This window comes from Pan paniscus, chromosome 8 (assembly GCF_029289425.2).
Source record: "Pan paniscus chromosome 8, NHGRI_mPanPan1-v2.0_pri, whole genome shotgun sequence".
In the NCBI taxonomy this organism is placed as follows: domain Eukaryota; kingdom Metazoa; phylum Chordata; class Mammalia; order Primates; family Hominidae; genus Pan; species Pan paniscus.
Window position 1 is genome coordinate 130,847,771 of NC_073257.2, and position 19,723 is coordinate 130,867,493.

Below are 19,723 nucleotides of genomic sequence, written 5' to 3' on the forward strand. Positions count from 1 at the left end.
GGTGAAATGAAAAGACATTAGACAGTAACTTGAAGCCATGTGAAGAAATAAAGTTCTCAATAAAGGTAAATATATGTGCAATTATAAAAGATATATTGTTGTAACAATTATATGTAACTTTATCTGTTGTTTACATGATTTCAGAGACTATTGCATTTTTAAAAATTAGTCTAAAAGCTAGTATTATTATAACTTTGATTGGTAGCCATACATTTTATTATCTACATAATTTAAGAAACTGATGAATTTAAAACAGCCATTGGCTTATATTTTTAGACACACAATATGTAAAGATGTAGTTCTGTGACATCAGCAACTGAAAGGAGTGGGGCTAGAACTGTAAAGGAACAGAGTTTTTGTGTGTTATTGAAGTTAATAAGGTATAAATTCAAATTACGGTGTTATAATTTTAGGATGTTAAATGCAACCAAATCCCATCGTAACTACTAAGAAAATAGCCATAGAGTATGCACAAGGCCAGGTGTGGTGGCTCACACCTGTAATCCCAGCACTTTGGGAGGCTGAGGCAGGAGGACTGCTAGAGCCCAGGAGTTTGAGATCAGCCTGGGCAACATACCTAAACCCCGTCTCTATTTAAAAAAAAAAGTACAAAAATTAGCTGGGCATGGTAACATGCACCTGTGGTCCCAGCCACTTGGGAGGCTGACGTGGGAGGATTGCTTGAGCCCAGGAGGTCAAGGCTGCAGTGAGCCATTATGCCACTGCCCTCCAGCCTGAGCAACAGAGTGAGTCCCTGTCTCAAAAAAAAAGAAAATGCACAAAAAGAAATGAGAAAGGAATTTAAACATTCCACTACAAAAAATTAACCACAAAATAAAGCTATCATACAGGAAATGAGAGATTAAAAAAGCTATAAGGCATATCAAAAACTAATATAAAAATGACAGAAGTCCATCCTTAAGTAACAAAAATCAATAAAACCAAAATTTGGCTCTTTGGAAAGATCAACAAAATTGACAAGCCTTTAGATAGATGGACTAAGAAAAAAACAGAAGACTCAAATTACTAAAATCAGAAATGAAAGTGAAAACATTACCATAAATTTTACAGAAATGAAAAGGTTATAAGCAGGTACTATGAACAATTGTATACCCAAAAATTAGATAATTTAGACAAAATGGACAAATTCCTAGAAACACAAAAACCAATACTAAATTTCTATTTTCAGAAATAGAAAATCTAGGCTGAGCACAGTAGTTCATGCCTGTAATCTAACACTTTGGGAGGCCCAGGCAGGTAGATTACATGAGGCCAGGAGTTCAGGACCAGCCCAGCCCACATAGCAAAACCCCGTCTCTACCAAAAAATACAAAAATTAGCCAGGCGTAGTGTTGCATGCCTGTAGTCCCAGCTACTTGGGAGGCTGAAGTGGGAGAATTGCTTTGAACCCAGGAAGCAGAGGAGGTTGCAATGAGCCGAAATTGTACCACTGCACTCCAGCCTAGGCTACACAGTGAGACTATGGAAGGAAGGAAAGAAGGAAGGAAGGGAGGGAGGGAGGGAGGGAAGGAGGGAGGGAGGGAGGGAAGGAGGGGGGAAGGAGGGAGAGGAGAAAGAGGGAGAGGGAGATTGAACCAGTAATCCAAAAATCTCCTGACAAAGAAAAGCCCTGGTAGACCTGATGGCTTCACTGGTAAATTCAATCAAACATTTAAAGAAGGGCAACAATCCTTCTCAAACTTTTCCAAGAAATTGAAGAGGAAGGAAAACTTCTTTACTCATTCTATGAGGCCAGCATTACCCTGATACCAAAGCTAGATAAAGACACTACAAGAAAACAAAACTACAGACCAATGTCCTTTATGAACATGGATGCAAACATTGTCAAAAAATACTAGCAAACCAAATTCGGCAGCTTATTAAAAGCCTTATACACCACAACCAAGTAGGATTTAGTCCTCAAACAAGGATGGTTCAACATACAAAAATTGACCAATGTGACATACAACATTAACAGGATGAAGGGGAAAAAAACCACATGATCATCTCAATTGATGCAGAAAAAATAGCATGTGACAAAATTCAACAGCCTTTCATGACAAAAAAAAAAAGCCTCAACAAAGTAGGAATGCAAAAAATAAATAAATAAATACCTCAATTGGCCAGGGGCAGTGGCTCATGCCTATAGTCCCAGCACTTTGGGAGGCCAAGGTGGGCAGATCACCTGAGGTCAGGGGTTCGAGACCAGCCTGGCCAACATGGTGAAACCCCATATCTACTAAAAATACAAAATTAGCCAAGCATGGTGACACATGCCTGTAATCCCTGCTACTTAGGAGGCTGAAGTCAGAGAACTGTTTGAGCCTGGGAGGCACAAGCTGCAGTGAGCCAAGAGTACACTGCACTCCAGCCTGGGCAACAGAGTGAGACTCCGTCTAAAAAAAAAAAAAAAAAAAAAACCTCAATATAATAAAACCCATTTATGAAAAACCCACAACAAATGTCATACTCAATGGTAAAAGACTAAAAGCTTGTTATCTAAGATCAGGAAGAAGGCAAGGATGCCCACTTTTGCCACTTCAACATAGCAGTGGAAGTTCTAGCGAGAGAAATTTGTCAAGAAAAAGAAATAAAAACATCCAATTGGAAAAAAAAAGAAGCAAAATTATCTCCATTCAGAGATGATATGATTTTCATATGTAGAAAACCCTAAGTATTTCACCCAAAAAAAAAGCTGGAACTAATCAATGAATTCAGCAAAGTAGTAAGATACAAAATCAACACACAAAAACTAGTTGCATTTCTATACACTAACAATGCACAATCTGAAATGGAAATTACAGAAACAATTTCATGTACAACAGTAACAAAATGGATAGAATACTTAGGAATTAACCAAGGGGGTGAAAGATTTGTAGAATGAAAACTACAAAACATTGCTGAAATAAAGAAGACATAGGCTGGGCACGGTGGCTCACGTCTATAATCCCAACACTTTGGGAGGCTGAGGTGAAAGGATCATTTGAGCCCAGAAGTTCAAGACCAGTCTGGAAAACATAGTGAAACCCCATCTTTACAAAAAAGAAAAAATACAAAAATGCAACAGACGTGGTGGCACACACCTGTAGTCTCAGCTACTCAGGAGGCTGAGGTAGGAGGATTCCCTGAGCCCTGGAGGTTGAGGCTGCAGTGAGTCATGATTGCACCACTGCACTCCAGGCTGGGCAACAGAGTGAGACCCTGTCTCAAAAAAAATAATGATAAAAATAAGTGAATAAATAAAATAAAGAAGACATAAATAAACGGAAACACATCCCACATTCATGGATTGGAAAACTACTACTACTAAGATGTCAATACTACCCAAAGCAATCTACAGATTCAATGCAATCCCTAACAAAATCCCAATGATGTTTTTCAAAGAAATAGAAAACCCCATCCTAAAATTCACGTGGAATCTCAAGGGACCATGAATAGCCAAAACAATCTTGAAAAAGAACAGCAAAGCTGGAAAATTCATACTTCCTGATTTCAAACTTACTACAAAGCTATGGTAATCAAACCAGTGTGGAACTGGCATAAAGATAACATATAGACCAATGAAATAGAGAGCCCAGAAATAATAAACCCTCACATGGGGTTTATTAATTTTTTTTTTTTTGAAACAGAGCTTCACTCTTGTCGCCTAGGTTGGAGTGCAGTGGCGGGATCTCAGCTCACTGCAACCTCTATCTCCTGGGTTCAAGTGGTTCTTGTGCCTCAGCCTCCTGAGTAGCTGGGGTTACAGGAGCCCACCACCATGCCTGGCTGATTTTTGTATTTTTAGTAGAAACAGGGTTTTACCATGTTAGCCAGGCTGGTCTCAAACTCCTGACCTCAGGTGATCCACCCACCTCAGCCTCCCAAAGTTGCGGGATTACAGGCATGAGCCACCCTGCCCAGCTGGGTTTATTGATTTTTGACAAAGGTGCCAAAACCATTCCATGGCAAAAGGACAGTTTATTCAACAAACGGTGCTGGGAAATCTGAACATCCACAAGCAAAAGAATGAAATTGGACCCTTACCTAACACCATATAAAAAAATTAACTAAAAAATGGATCAAAGACCTAAATGTAAGACCTAAAACTATAGATGCTTAGAAGAAAACATAGGGCTCAGAGAGCTCAGGAGAAAGGAGAATAGGGAGTTAGTGTTTAATGGGTATAGAGTTTCAGTTTTACAGCATGAAGAGTTCTGGAGGTAGATGGTAATGATATTTGCACATCATTATGAAGGTCTGTAATAGTAGATGCAAAAGTAATTGCTGTTTTGCCATTACCTTTAATGGGAAAAACTGCAATTACTTTTATGCCAAATTAATACATTGATATAACTGTACACTTAAAAATGGTTAAAATGTTAAAATTTGTTATGTGTATTCCACTACAATTTTTTAAATGGAAAAAAAAGAAGGAGAAGGAGATGAAGGATTAAGACAGACACACAGGGAGGGAAGATGGCAATCTACAAGCTAAGAAGAGGGGCCTCAAAAGAAACCAATCCTGCCCACACTTTGATTTTGGAATTCTAGCCTCCAGAATTGTGAGAAAAGTAATTTCTGTTGCTTAAGTCACCCAGTCTGTGGTACCTTGCTAGGAGATCCCTAGAAAACTAATACACTCATCTATGAGCCTTGCTGGGAGACAGAGCCCAACCCCCACTGCAGAAGCAAAAAAATGCCAGGTTCTCATCTTGGATTGGTCAAACAAATACATCTTGAACTTTAAGTGGGAGGCTGGTGACATCGAGAAGCAGAGAACCCAGTTTGGTGGATGTCACAGGAACACCAGATTTCCAGGAGCTGCACAACATATAGTTGCTGTGGTCCCCTGTCTGCAGCAGACACAGGTGTGTCGATACACCTGGCCATCCTTTGGTGGTCCCACCAGAGTGCTGATGGCATAGTGACTCATTGTGGTCAAGTGAGCTGGCATCCCCACTGTACAGAAAAGGTTCACACAGCAGGCCTGAGACTTCTGTCCTTAGAAAGGGCTGCTTGAAAGACTGTCCCTGGGCTGGTATCTGGGAACTTGGATTTAGGGAGTATTTTCCCTATTCGCTAACTGTTAAGACGGGCTAATCAGTTTATCAATTAGGGAATGCTTAAATGTTTGTACAATGTGGTTTATGCTAGACACCTGCTTTCCTTCTGAGGGTCTGGTAATTTGATACATGCTAGGCAAAGAGTGCCTATGAAATTGACCCTTCATAAAACCCTGGACTCCTAGGCACAGACAAGCTTCCCCAGTTTACAACATTCACACCTGTTCTCTCAGTCTGATGCTGGAGAAATTAAGCATATCCTATGGACTCCGCTGGGAGAGGACGCTTAGAAGCTTGCACCTCGTTTCCTCCAGGTTTTGTCCAACACATTTTTTCCATTTACTATTTCTCTTTGTATCGGTTTGCTGTGATAAATCCTAGCCATAGGTATGACTGTATGTTGAGCCCTATGAGTCCTTCTAGCAATTCACCAAACATGAAAGTAATCTCGGAAACGCCTGTAAGGACACACTGTGAATCCAAAATATCTGAGACAGATCTCAATCAATATAGAAAAGCTTATTTTGCCAAGATTAAGGACGTACCCACAACACAGCCTCAGGAGGTTCTGATGACCACATGCCCAAGGTGGTCAGGATACAGCCGGCTTTTATACATTGTAGGGAGACATGAGACATCAATCAATATGTGTAAGATGTACATTGGTTTGGTCCAGAAAGGGAGGACAACTCGAAGCGGGAGGGCTTCCAGGTCATAGGTAGATAAGAGACAAAAGGTTGCCTTCTTTCGAGTCTTTGATCAGCCTTTCACTGGATACAGTTTAGTCTGGCTCAGTGAATCTGCATTTTACATCAGCAGAGGAAGCAATCAGATACGCATTTGTCTCAGGTGAGCAGAGAGATGACTTTCTGTCCCACACCTGTGAAGATAAGCTATCAGTTTACATTGCCAGGGTGAAATTCAACAGAACTGGTTTATGGTAAAGATCTTGAAGGCCACAAGGAATTTCCTTGTGGGCAAATTATGTAGGACGTATGTAGCTTTTTTATCTGTATGGCTATCTTATTTAAGAATAAATGGGAGGCAGGTTTGCCTAACGTTGTTCTCAGCTTGACTTTTCCCTTGGCTTAGTGATTTAGGGTCCTGAGATTTATTTTCCTTTCACAATACTTACCCATCCCTATCGAAGAGGGCTCCTTTATCCTCCACTCATTTGGAACATGTTCTTGAATGATGCACCCAGATCTTTGTCCCAGCACCAGTTCTGGTGACAGGCATTAGAACCACCCAGGGAGCTTGTTAGCCATACAGGATCCTGGGGCTCACACATTCCCTGATTCAGCAGGTCTGGAGCTAGCCCAGGAAATCCGGTGGCTGGCTAGTCCCCCAGGGGGTTCTGATGCTCAGTCAGGCTAGGGAACCCCTGGCTTAAAGGAAGACCGACCTCCCCAGCCCAGAATCTGGACACCTGAGGTTAAGCACCACTTTGGACAATGACCTGAGGGGCTCTCTTGGGCATACCTTCTCCTCGGGGTCCATTTATCTCCACCCCCAATTGAGGGGCTTGGCCCCAGCTCTGGGTTCTTAGTGTTTTGGTGGTCACAAATCCCTTTGTGAATCTGGTGAAAGCAATGAACACTCTTTCTAGGGAACATGAACACACACACACACACATACACACGTAAGCACAATTTAACCTATAATTTAGGAGCCTATAGACCCCATGTGAAGATCTCTGACCTAAATCCCACCTAAGGCTCCCAACTCTCACGTTCTATGATTCTATCAACAACCAACCAAACAATGAAGCATCTTCTGTCACCTCAGACCCTCAAACTCATGAACCAACGTTTTGGTACCAGCCCCCTAATGTCTGTAAAATTGCAAATACCAAGACTAATGTTCTCTCTGGAGTGGTGCAGATAAACAGTTATATCAAGTATGGTTATTAAATTTCCATATTTAGATGTGGAAAGCCAGGCTCCTCCAGGAGTCCTTAGAAGCCATTCAGTTCCCAATAATCAGATTCACAGCTGCTGCAGCCGATTCTCGACACTTTTCCTCAGGTGGAGTGGAGGCTGAGGTCCTGCTCCCAGGCTCAGCCCTGAGTCACCCACAGGGCTTGGCCACCCATGAGTGCAGGCAGAAAGCAAGGAGAGAGATGCAAGCCAGAAGACATGTCACCTCCTCTGAGGAGCCGTCCCTGACCCCTAGTAGCAGTTAATCATTGCTTCCTTTGCATTTCAACAGTATATTATGTGAGCTGCTATTACAGGCTTTGAAATTATTTGCCTGGTATTATAGTTCATTGTACTCACGTGCCACCTCCAAAGTGCAAGCAATTTAGGATCCAAATTTATTCTGCATTCAGGTCAGATGCCCAGGAACCACCTGCCCTGCCCCAGGCTGCTGCCTGCTGCTTCTCTAATATTCTGTACTTCTTGGGAAACTGCTTTCCTCCGCTTCTGGGATGAGCTCATGACCATGCCCTGGACAGTCAGAGGTTTCCAGTCCTCTGCCACAGTGATTGCTTCAGGGATGGGTACATGACCTCACAGGCCAGTGAAATTCAACCCTGGGATGTTTGCTGAAACTGTCAGAGAAGAGGCATTATCTTTCCACTGGGGTTCCAAAGCTGATTGGATTGAAGCCTGGATCTGCTCTGGGGTTCCAAAGCTAATTGGATGGAAGCCTGGATCTGCACTGGGGCCTCAAAGCTGATTGGATAGAAGCCTGGATCTGCACTGGGGCCTCAAAGCTGATTGGATGGAAGCCTGGATCTGCACTGGGGCCTCAAACCTGATTGGATGGAAGCCTGGATCTGCACTGGGGCTCCAAGTTGATTGGATGGAAGCCTGAATCTGCACTGGGGCTCCAAAGCTGATTGGATGGAAGCCTGGATCTACAGATGCCATCCCTGCTGAGAGTGGAGAGTATGAGCCTCAGCAGAAGCTAGCAAGGACGGCAATGCTGGCAGATAGAGAGAGCAACAAAGTCCTAATAATGAGCTTGTTTGAGGCTCTGGATCCTGCCAAACTGAAGCCAGTGCCACTCTTGAGCTTCTCAGTTTCAACAGCCAGTCAATTCCCTTTTTGTGTAAGCCAGTCTGAGATGGGTTTCTGTCCCTGGTGACCCAGAGTCCCAGATAAGGCCCCCAGAGTGCTAACTTGCCTCTGAGGTACTGAGTAGCTTGGTAAAGGGTATGCACTGGGGCATGGGGCAGTGGCGACTTGTTTGAGGCCATGGAGCATCTTAGGGAGGGGCTGAGACCAGAACTCAGGTTGCTTGAATCTCAGACCATTCTCCACATGACACACTGCCTCTCTTCCTCTGCCTGGGGGTCCAGCATTGAACCAAACCCAAAGCTGCCCTAAAGCCACCACAGAGTGAAATGCTCCCTCAGCACCCACCCCAAAAGGCCCGATGGGGTCCAGGCCACAGACAAGCAAAGGTCAAAACAGGCCGTCCCCATAGCACTCAGGGTAGAGGCTGCTCCTAGCCCGAAGACGGGTTTCCATCCAGAAGGGACTCTGGAGTATGCAGGGAGTTAAGGCAAAAGCCAAAGAGAAGGGACCAGAAGTGACATCTCCACTTTGTCCAGCAGTCCAGGTACTGCTGCTACTGCAACCAGCCTCAAGGACACCAGCTGGGTCATGCTTACAACACACTTTACATCCTTGGATCCTCTCACCTGCCCAGGAAGGGCCATGCCCTTGCCCATGATGTGAGTGTGGTTGAGAAATACTGAGCAAAATCATCCTTCTTTTTGGCTTTTTGCTATTGATTGATTTGTAGTTTTATTGGATTGTGGTTTAAGACTGTGGTCTGTATATAGTAGTTCTTTGGTATTTATTGAGACCTGCTTTGAGCTAGTAAATAATCAATTTTTTTAAATTTCCACATAAACTTGAAAAAATATATATATTTAAATGACAAATACAGGGCTAGGGTTCTCTATGTATGTATCTGACTGAGATTGATAAAGATGGTTTTTAAAACTTCTGTATCTGTGCTAAGTTGTTTCCCTACTACAGCTCTAATTTTCCAGAAGACTATGTTAAAATCTCCCACTAAGACTGCAAATCTTTCCATTTCTTCTTCTAATTGTCTATTTCCTATAAATATTTGAAACAAATGCGGGGAGAGATCCAAGTCCAGGTGTATCTTCCTGGTGAATTGTTCCTTTTACATGATGTAAGGCCTCTTTCTCATGCAATGTGTCTGATGATAATATTGCTACACTGGCTTTCCTTTTTTTTGTTTTTTAAGGCAGAGTCTCACTCTGTTGCCCAGGCTGGAGTGCAGTGGTGGGATCTCAGCTCACTGCAACCTCCACCTCCCGAGTTCAAGCAATTCTCTGCCTCAGCCTCCCAAGTAGCTAGAATCACAGGCACCTGTCACCACGCCCGGCTAATTTTTTTGTATTTTTAGTAGAGACAAGGTTTCACCATCTTGGCCAGGCTGGTCTTGAACTCCTCGCCTTGTGATCCACCTGCCTTGGCCTCCCAAAGTGCTGGGATTACAAGTGTGAGCCACCGCGCCCGGCCAACACTAGCTTTCTTTCGGTCAGAAGTTGTTGGGTATACGCTTTCTGTTTCTTTCAAACTTTCAGTACCCTTGTCTTCCAGGTGTGCCACTGTTAATAGCACAAAGCCGGATTCGAGTCGGGGGTGGGGGTGGTGTTGTTAGTGTTGGTAGGGCTGGTGTTTGGGGCTGTTTGTTAGTTTTGTTTGTTTTTTGAGACAGGGTCTCACTGTCGCCAAGGCTGGAGTGGAGCAGCATGATCACATCTCACTGCAGCCTTGATTTCCTGAGCTCAAGGCATTCTCCCGCCTCAGCCTCCCAAGTAACTGGGACCACAGGTGTGCACCGATAGTGTTTTTAATACAGTCTGAGAATTTCTGTTTTTTAAACGGTAAGCACTATCCACTTACGTGTATTGTGATAACTGAAGAATTCAGATTTCCTTCCAGCATTCTATTTTGTGTTTTGTTTTCACTTTGCTTTTTCTTTGCTTTTTTTTTCTCCTTTTCTGATTTCTATTTGGTTAATCAGGGTTTGTTGTTGGTTTTTTTTTTTCAACAATAGCTGTTTCTCCTAAATTCGGGGTTTTTTAGAAGATTCTTTTTCTACTGACTTCAAATACTTAAATGATTTTAGCTAGTTTCTATCATATTTTAATAAATATGTAACAAGATTCCAAGTTACACAGTGTCATTACACATTGTGTCACATCGATGACACTAAGACCTTAGGATCTTTCCTCCAATCTCACCACCATTTTCCAAGTTGTTGTGGTCTAGCACTTTTGAATCCCCAAAACTGGTTGCTATTTAACCACTGTTTTTTATACACTCTGTGCTTATTTAGATTTAATTACCAAATTATTGTCTCACAGTTACTTCTCACGTCCTATTTTTTCCTTCTAGGCTTAAATTACATCTTAATGGAATGCATCCCTTAGTGATGCTTTCAGCAAGGATCTGTGAGTGCTAGAGTCTCTTGGACTTTGTCTGAACATGTCTTTTTTTCACCCTCACTGGTAGCTGGCTACGGAATTTTTGATTAACAATTCTTTGCAGTGGCATCTTTATTATATCGTTCCATTGTCTTCTGGCCTCTGTTGTTACTAAGTCTGCTGTGAGCCAAATCACTGTTATTTTGTAGGTAATTCATTTATGTCTGGTTGCTTTTAAGATTCATCGTTGTTTCTGGTTTTCTGCAATTTTACTCCTTGTATATAAGTGTAGATTTACTTGTTTTTACTTTCAGGGGTAAAACACTCTCTTTTCTCCACTTTTAATATGAAGATTCGTATCTTTCATCAATTCTAGAAAACTCTCAGCCATGATCTCTTTAAATATTACTTCTCTGCCTGGCACAGTGGCTCACGCCTATAATCCCAGCACTTTGAGAGACTGAGGTGGGCAAATCACTTGATGTCAGGAGTTCGAGACCAGCCTGGCCAACATGGTGAAACCCCGTCTCTACTAAAAATACAAAATTTAGCCAGGTGTGGTGGTGCATGCCTGTTAATCCCACTACTTGGGAGGCTGAGGCAGGAGAATCGCTCGAACCCGGGAGGCAGAGGTTGCAGTGAGCTGATATCACACCACTGCACTCCAGCCTAGGCAACAGAGCAAGACTCTGTCTCAAAAAATAAATAAAATATTACTTCTCCCTGAGTTGCTCCATGCTGTGCTTCCTAGAATACCTATTAGATGCATGTTGGACTTTCTCACCCTATCTTCTATATCTCTTAACCTCTCTTTTATAGTCTCCTTTTTATCATTATGTATTGCATTTGGGAGAATCTCATCACTGATTTTCTCCTGGTGTCTAACCTGCTATTTAACCCATCTACTGAGTGTCTTCATTTCCTTGTTTTAAGCTATCTCTTACAGAAGGATGAATGGCTTCATTTCAATGACTGTATTTTCTAGAAATTAAATTTGGTTCTTTTACAAATCTGTTTTTTCTTTTATTATGGTACCCTGTTTTTTCCTTATTGTTTCTTTTCCTTTTTTTTTTTCTCTCTCTCTCTCTCTTTAGTAAATTCAAATGGCCCCAGGTTCTTAGAATCCTTGTCCTACGTCTGATCTCTTCCTCCCGGTGATTCTTCATGTCCCTTATGATTCTAGACTCTGAGCTCATCTTCAGCAGTCCCATGGGCCCTGAACTGTGAAAGAATTACTGTTGACAGTCTTCTATTCGCTTCTGCAAAGGGCCCCAGAGGGCCTATATTTTACATTAATATCTCAGCGTAGGAAATTCTCTATCACAGACCTTAACTCAGACTCTATACTGAAAGGTGTCATAGACAGAAGGCTTCCAGTTCTTATTGGCTTGGTTCTTGGATCTTAAATCGTAGACCCAAATGTGTCTATAGCAAATGAGGTTGAGGTGATAAAACTTCCTTGTTGTACCCTAGAGGACTATATCCAAAGGCTCAGGGTATTGGAATACTGGAGTGAGTTTACTGTGTGAGACTTCTCACCTGCCCTCCAACTATGTCCCCTGGAAGCATCCAGAGGCCACTCCCTTCACCCAGGCTTTGAGAAATACTTTGGTGGGTTTACACCACACCCTTGAAGATCTCCACGTGCTTATTTTCAGTAGACCAGAAATGATAATGGTGTCAAACTGGGTTCCCTGAATTCAATAGGAAAAATGAAATCCCAGGGAAGCAGAAGCCCAGGGATGGCACGGAGCCACCAGAGGCCAGGCTGGCATGGTTTCCGTAATGAGCAACAGAACCAAAGTGTTAATGGTTGGACAAGACTACATCTATGTCATAGGCTGAAAGATCATGGTCTCCCTAGAACTGAAAGAAATGGGCAACCTGCTACTCACTAGGTTTATATAAACAGAAAAGCTCTAGATCAGAAGTTTGACTTGAATTAGCACAGTAGTCAAAGTCAAAGAGTCTTGATGAAGGATTCTCAATATCACATCATAACTAGAGCATGTGAAATGGATTCCATTTAATGCAGCCATGTTTGGATAGTACAATCTACCCTGCCCCTTGAGAAGGAACTCAGCTATACTACCAATATACCTTTCCCAACATGACCTGCAGCCATTGGCCAGGTTACTGTGCATTGGAGAAGAGGAAATAACTAGACTTTTTAGAAATTATTAAACACTGGCTCTGAACCGACATCGACCATTCCCAGACTTGAGCTAGTCCACAGGCCCAAAGCCTCTATAAATAATGCAGTGTAACAAACTACATCAGAATTTAGTGGCTTAAAACAACACCATTTTTTCTGCTTATAAATCCGCATTTGGGGCAGGGCTTCATGGGAACAAGTCATCTCTGTGCTACTTGGCCTCAGCTGGAACAACTCAGGCTGGGGGCCAGAATCATCTGAAGGCTCATCCAGATGTCTGGTGGTTGAAGCTTAAAGGACTCAAAGAGCTGGGGACTAGAATAGCTGGGACCCCTCCACTACCTCTCTCTGTCTTTATGTGGCCTTCACTTGTGGTCTGTCCAGGATGGCAGCTTCAGCACAGCCAGACTTCTTATATGTTGGCTCAGGATTCCCAAGGCACAATGGGGAGAGGGAGAGAGGGAAAGAGAGAGAGAGAGAGAACCAGATGCAAACTAAATCTAAATCACCTTTTAGTGCCTAGTTTCAGATTCTAAGCAGCATCACTTCTTCTAAGTTCTGTTTTTTAGAACTGACAGCTCATATTTCAATAAAGAGACGTAGACCCCATATCTCAATGGAGGAGTCTCAACATCACACATAACTAGAGCATGTGAGATGGGCTACATTTAATGCAGCCATGTTTGGATAATACAATCTACCCTGTCCCCTTGAGAAAGAGCTCAGCTACATTCCAATATAGCCTTCCCAACGTGACCTGCAACCATCGGCCGGGTTACTATGCATTGGAGAAGAGGAAATAACTAGACTTTTGAGGGATTACTAAACACTGGCTCTGAACCAACACCAAGCAATGTGGCCACGGCATCATGGATAGAGGCTCTACATGGGCTCATGTAGAACATGTTCTTCCATTCCTTAGGGCCACCTGGCTACAGATATGTCACCATTCCCCAGGGGAACCAGCCAGTGATCCAGTGGCAAGTTGATGACATTGTATCATTTCAATCATGGGAGGAGCAAAACTTTTCTAATTGGAATAGAACCTTTAGATATGGATTTGCTTTCCCTACTGGCCATACTTCTGCTAAAAACTAGCATATGTGGGCTTACTGAATACCTAATTCACAATCATGGTTATTTACTTGGAGGCCAATATAAGGAAGAGAGGGTGACTTCCACAAATCCAAATAAAATATAAGCAAACTGTAGAATTAACATTTTACCTTCATCAATTTCATATTTATTAAAGTACTTTTCTGACAATTTAAGACCAGCAGATGTAAAGTTTCAGGGAAGAATTACTTTTTTTAATCCTGCCCTACTATGATCAAATTTATTATGAAAGATTAGCTAGAGGAAAAAAGCAAACACTTTCTAATTTATTAAAGGAAACATTTCCTTGACTGTCCACCAAGCTTTCTACAAGTTGCAGACCTCGAAACATGTTGATCATTTGATTCCATTTTCTTAAAAAAACCCATCATGGCCGGGTGTGGCGGCTCACGCCTGTAATCACAGCACTTTGGGAGGCCGAGGCAGGTGGATCACAAAGTCAGGAGTTCAAGACCAGCCTGGCCAATATGGTGAAACCCTGTCTCTACTAAAAATACAAATATTAGCTGGGCGTGGTGGCGAGCACCTGTAGTCCCAGCTACTTGGGAGGCTGAGGCAGGAAAATCGCTTGAATCCAGGAGGCAGAGGTTGCAGTGAGCCAAGATTACGCCACTGCACTCCAGCCTGGCGACAGAGTGAGACTCCGTCTTAAAAAAAAAAAAAAAAAAAATCAAATCATAACTTTTATTCTTGCAGCTACACTGAAAACAGTGCCTGTGTCCTGGGATTGCATCACACTAAATAAATCTGAACTTTTCCTCAGGAGCTGAAGTTGTGCAAGGTCAAGATTCCTTTCCAAACAAACCTGTCCATGACACTGCCCCATTTCTACCAGCAGACCTGCTTCGGACCTCCTGGCCGGCTCCTGGCTGCCCTCCAGGAGGCCAAGACATGCCCTGAATGCCAACAGGTATCAGTGCTATGGCTTGGGGCTTTCTCATTCATCCAGAATCTGCTTTGTCTGTGCTCTAAGCCGCGGCAGGTGTCAGAAGCCGATCTTCAAGGCACTGCTCAAGCCCAGCCAAGTTTCTAAAGTTGGAATGCTGGCCGGCAGTGCTAGATATGTGTGTGTGTGTGTGTGTGTGTGTGTGTGTGTGTGTGTGTGTGTGTGTGTTTGGTTTGGGGGGTAGGGTTGTTTTTTTGTTTGTTTTTGAGACAGAGTCTCGCTCTGTCGCTCAGGCTGAAGTGCAGTGGCGCGATCTCCACCTCCTGGATTCAAGCAATTCTCCTGCCTCAGCCTCACAAGTAGCTGGGATTAGAGGGGTGCGCCATGATGCTCAGCTGATTTCTGTATTTTTAGTAGAGACAGGTTTTCACCATGTTGTCCAGGCTGGTCTCCTGACCTCAGGTGATCCGCCCGTCTTGGCCTCCCAAAGGGCTGGGATTACAGGTGTGAGCCACCACACCCAGCCTGTTTGTTTTTTTTAAAAAAGCCTCCTTGCTGGTAAGTTAAGACCCAGCCTGTCCTTAAGCAGAAGTGTCAGCAGCTACAGAAAGAGTCTCGAGGTGGCTATATCCACACACATCTCCTCTGGTTCACTCAGTCACCCTTCACTAACTACCACCTATGGCGTCAGAGCTGTGGGCCCGAAGAGGGGCAGGGAGTCCTGCTGAGGAAGGCGGCAGTAAGGAGCAACAGTGTCGCATGGAAGTAGATGCATGAGTTACTAACTCGAGTAGAAGAGGACTGTGGGGAGTCAGGGAAGTTGTGCCACTCAAGTCTCCTTCAGATTCAAGGAACAGAATCCCAAATCAAATCAGCTCAAACAAACAGGACACTTACTGGCTCACCTCACTGGGAAGTCCAGGGTTATCCTGCTTCAGGCCTGGCTGGATCCAGGGGCTGAAGCAATGTCATTAGGGCTCTGTGCATGGTTTACTTCTGCAGGGAGATGCTCTTCCTGTGGGGGAAAGATGACCACTGCAGTCACAGACTCATCATATCCCACGTGAGTAGTGACAGCAAAATGATCATCTGTCTCTCTCATAACACCACTCCCAGGAAAGGGTCTGACTTGTCACATGCCCATGCCTGAACCAATCTTTGTGACCAGGGAGACAGGATATTCAAACTGATCAGTCTGTATCATCTGCCCACCTGTGGCAGGAGCAGAGCTGTGACCAACAACCCTACCAGGAGCCTGGGGCATGAGGGAGGTGTTGTGCAGACAGACCCAGAGAAGGAATACACGAAGGCTGCTTCAACCACTGAAGGCTTGAGATGGCACGTGAGCTGGCCTCAATGGCTGAATGCAATCTACTAGGGGACAGTGAGGAGGCAGAGCAAACACGCACGGGACAGGAGTGATCCTAGAGAATGGCTGGAGAGGGAGAAGCAAGCAGAGCGAGCCACAGAGCCCCATTCCTGGGCCACGTCTGCTCCACCTCTCACCCCTCCTGGCCTGTCTGCCACTTGATTCTGGGGGTGGGGCAGGGTGCAATGATGACAGATGAGGAAGCAGATAGCATACTGACTTCTAGTTAGGCTATTTAAAAATGGAGACTGGCACCACCAAATCCTAGCTGAAAGCATGTTCAGGTGTGCAATGCTGCAATCATTAGGAAGAAGGAGGCCAAACCGGCAGGTGCAGCTACTGAGACCATTCTGGCAGGAGAACCCAGTGCCTGAGGTGAGCTGGCTGCAGTCTCTAGAGGCAAGGGAGGCAATCATTGCCGGGCTTTCAGGGTGAAGGCAGCAGCAAGGATAAGACAGAGCTCAGGATTTAGAACCCAACATCCTGCTTTCAAATTTTTTGTATTTTAAAAAAATAAGTAAACAGGCCAGGCACGGTGGCTCACGCCTGTAATCCCAGCACTTTGGGAGGCCAAGGCAGGTGGATCACCTGAGGTCAGGAGTTTGAGACCGGCCTGGTCAACATGGTGAAACCGCATCTCTACTAAAAATACAAAAATTAGCTGGGTGTGGCGGCACGTGCCTGTAATCCCAGCTACTTTGGAGGCTGAGGCAGGGGAATCACTTGAACCTGGGAGGTGGAGGTTGCAGTGAGCTGAGATCGCGCTACTGCACTCTAGCCTGGGTGACAGAGTGAGACTCCATCTCAATTAAAAAAAAAAAAAAAAAAAGTAGACCTATAACTATGCAAAAAAGCTACCCATAATTCTACCACCTGGAGAAGACCACTGTTAGCAATTTCATGTATATCCTTCTACACTTTTACATACATTTTCTTATATATCCCCATATTTTTTACACAAAATATATAGAAGCAAAGATACGTACCGTTTCATTTAACAACAACAAAAAGTGGAGATGGAGATCAGACTGTGTCCTGGCCTCGTTTAACAGTGATAGGTGTCAGCGCGGTTCCATGCCACTGCGTGCCCTTTTATTTAAGGGTGAGAAATCTGAGATCCAGAGGAGAGAAATAACTTGCCATTTCTGTGTAGCAGGTCACTGGTGGATCAGAAACAGCGATGCTGGCTCTCACTCACTCTGGTCCTTTCCAGCCATGATGCTGCTGCATGGTGACCTCCCTTTGAAGGTGACACTTCTTCAACATGGGGGGCCTGTGACCTCCAGCTGCAGGCAGCAGCTAGGGGCAGCTGGTGCGATATGCCTTGGACTTCCCCAGCAGATCCCAGGACTCACAACCCTCAGCCTCAGGGCAGCCTGCAGAGCAGCCACTGTGACTCCCTGGCCAGGACCCTGGACCGCACTTCCCAGGAGCTATCACCTCCCGCCCTCCAGCTGGGTCCAATTACTACACAGAGAGATGAGCCTGGACATTACCTCTGGCCAAGAGACAAGGTGTGGCTGGTTCAACCACAGGCCATGGGTACACCCGCCCAGGCATGTCCAGGCAGTCAGGATTCATCTTCAGGTCATCAGGGGACATGTGGCGTGCTTTTCCTGTGGCCAGACAATGAATGCTCTTTGGCTCCAGGAAGGGAGCTGTTCCTCACCAAATGTCACAGCAGTGGACACAGGGGCCCTGACGATGAAAGGCATCCTGAAAGGCAAGCCCACCACCCTGAACCTTCCCAGGGAACTGAGGGAAATGGAGAAGTTAAAGGACAGCTGGAGACACCCACCAGGCTGCAGTCTGCAGAAACAAGAGAGGAAAACCTTAGCAGTCAAGAGAGCTGATGGGTGAAGGGCACCGGCTTTGGAATCTGCTAGCCTGGGTTCCAATTCCCATCAAGTTCTTGCTGGCTGCGTGACCCTGGGTGTGTTGCATTCCCTCTCTTAGCCTCAGCCTCCACAGCTATAAAATGGGATTACTCATGATACCTTCCTCCCTGGATAAGTGGAATTTAAATGAGGAGCCAGAGGAGAGCTCTTAGCACACTGCTAGGTGGGTTACTTACGGGTTTTTTGTTTGCTGTTTTTGAAACAGGGTCTTGCTAGGCCAGGTGTAGTGGCTCACACCTGTAATCCCAGCACTTTGGGAAGCCGAGGCGGGTGGATCACTTGAGGTCGGGAATTTGAGACCAGCCTGGCCAACATGGTGAAACCCCGTCTCTATGAAAAATACAAAAATTAGCTGGGTGTGGTGGTGCATATCTGTAATCCCAGCTACTTGGGAGGCTGAGGCAGGAGAATTGCATGAACCCAGGAGGCAGAGGTTGCAGTGAGCTGAGATGGTGCCATTGCACTCCAGTCTGGGCAACAGAGGAAGACTCTGTCCCCCCGACCCCCAAAAAAGGAAAAGAAACAGGATCTTGCTATGTTATGCTGGTCTCCAACTCCTGGGCTCAAGTGATCCTCCCATGTAAGCCTCCCAAGAAGCTGGGACTACAGGCATGCACCACCAATGCCTGGCTACCCACCATTTTTATTATTTACCTGGTGGTGCTGAGAAAGGAGAGATACCACCTAAGTGAATGTAACCACATCATAGACACCCAAAACACCAACTAGTGTGCTCATCATTTTCTTTTCTTTTCTTTTCTTTTTTTTTTAAACAGAGTCTTACTCTGTCACCCAGGCTGGATTGCAGTGGCACAATCTTGGCTCACTGCAACCTCTGCCTCCCAGGCTCAAGCGATTCTCGTGTCTCAGCCTCCCAAGTAGCTGGGACTACAGGCGTATGCCACCATGCCTGGCTAATTTTTGTATTTTTAGTAGAGACGGGGTTTTGCCATGTTGGCCAGGCTGGTCTCAAACTCCTGGTCTCAGGTGATCCGCCCACCTTGGCCTCCCAAAGTGCTAGGATTATAGGCATGAGCCACCGCGCCCAGTCAGGTGTGCTAATCATTTTCTAAACTAAATGTATTAGGCACTTCCTGCCTTTTTAAACAGAGTAAATGAAATTTAACATGTTCCCAATAACTCAGAATTGACATTACCAAATTACTACACTCTGCCATCCCACAGTACTATCTGTAGAAGTAGCCGAGTGTATGTCTAACACCACCTCCTCTATCACCACCAACTCAATGGCCTGAGCTGACCATGAGTCATCAAAGAAAATGTTACAAATGTATGTAAAGATTTAATGGGTTCCTAGAAAGGAGCTGACTCTCCTGTATAGCAAAACTACTCAGTAGAACACGGAGAGAGTTACCCAAAGCCTTTTACTCACGCCCAACTTCTCAGCCTCTTCCTAGATGGCTGGGCTTCTGAGGGTCAGATTCGTAGAAAGGGGACCATTATTCTGTTCATCCAACATGACTTTCAACACAGAGAGTGCTTCAAGATGCTTTGTCTTTTAGATACATGCATAACTACTATCACTGAAATATTAGGTTGGTGCACAAGTAATTGCGGTTTTTGCCAAGAAAAGTAATGGCAAAAACCGCAATTACTTTTGCACCAGTGTAATAATTAGCATCTTCAGCTAATCTTTTTCTAGAAATTTGAGAGAGACTTCAGCTGAGTTAAATTCATGTCTCTGACACTGGGTTTCTCTTTCCAGCCTTTAAAGACCACTTTGAGGATGATGAGACACATCCTGAGCAGAGCCAGCTAGGCGTGGCCCCTTGAAAACGGCCCTTGTTTCCCGATCACATGATCTCAGCTCCTTC

The 19,723-nt window shown here is 44.4% G+C and overlaps 1 long non-coding RNA gene across 2 annotated transcripts in view; it reads right to left on the reverse strand.

Moving 5' to 3' along the window:
* LOC134731152 (uncharacterized) overlaps positions 1-19,723 on the reverse strand; it is a 243,426-nt gene that overhangs the window by 200,177 nt on the left and 23,526 nt on the right. The gene's annotated exons all lie outside the window — the stretch shown is intronic.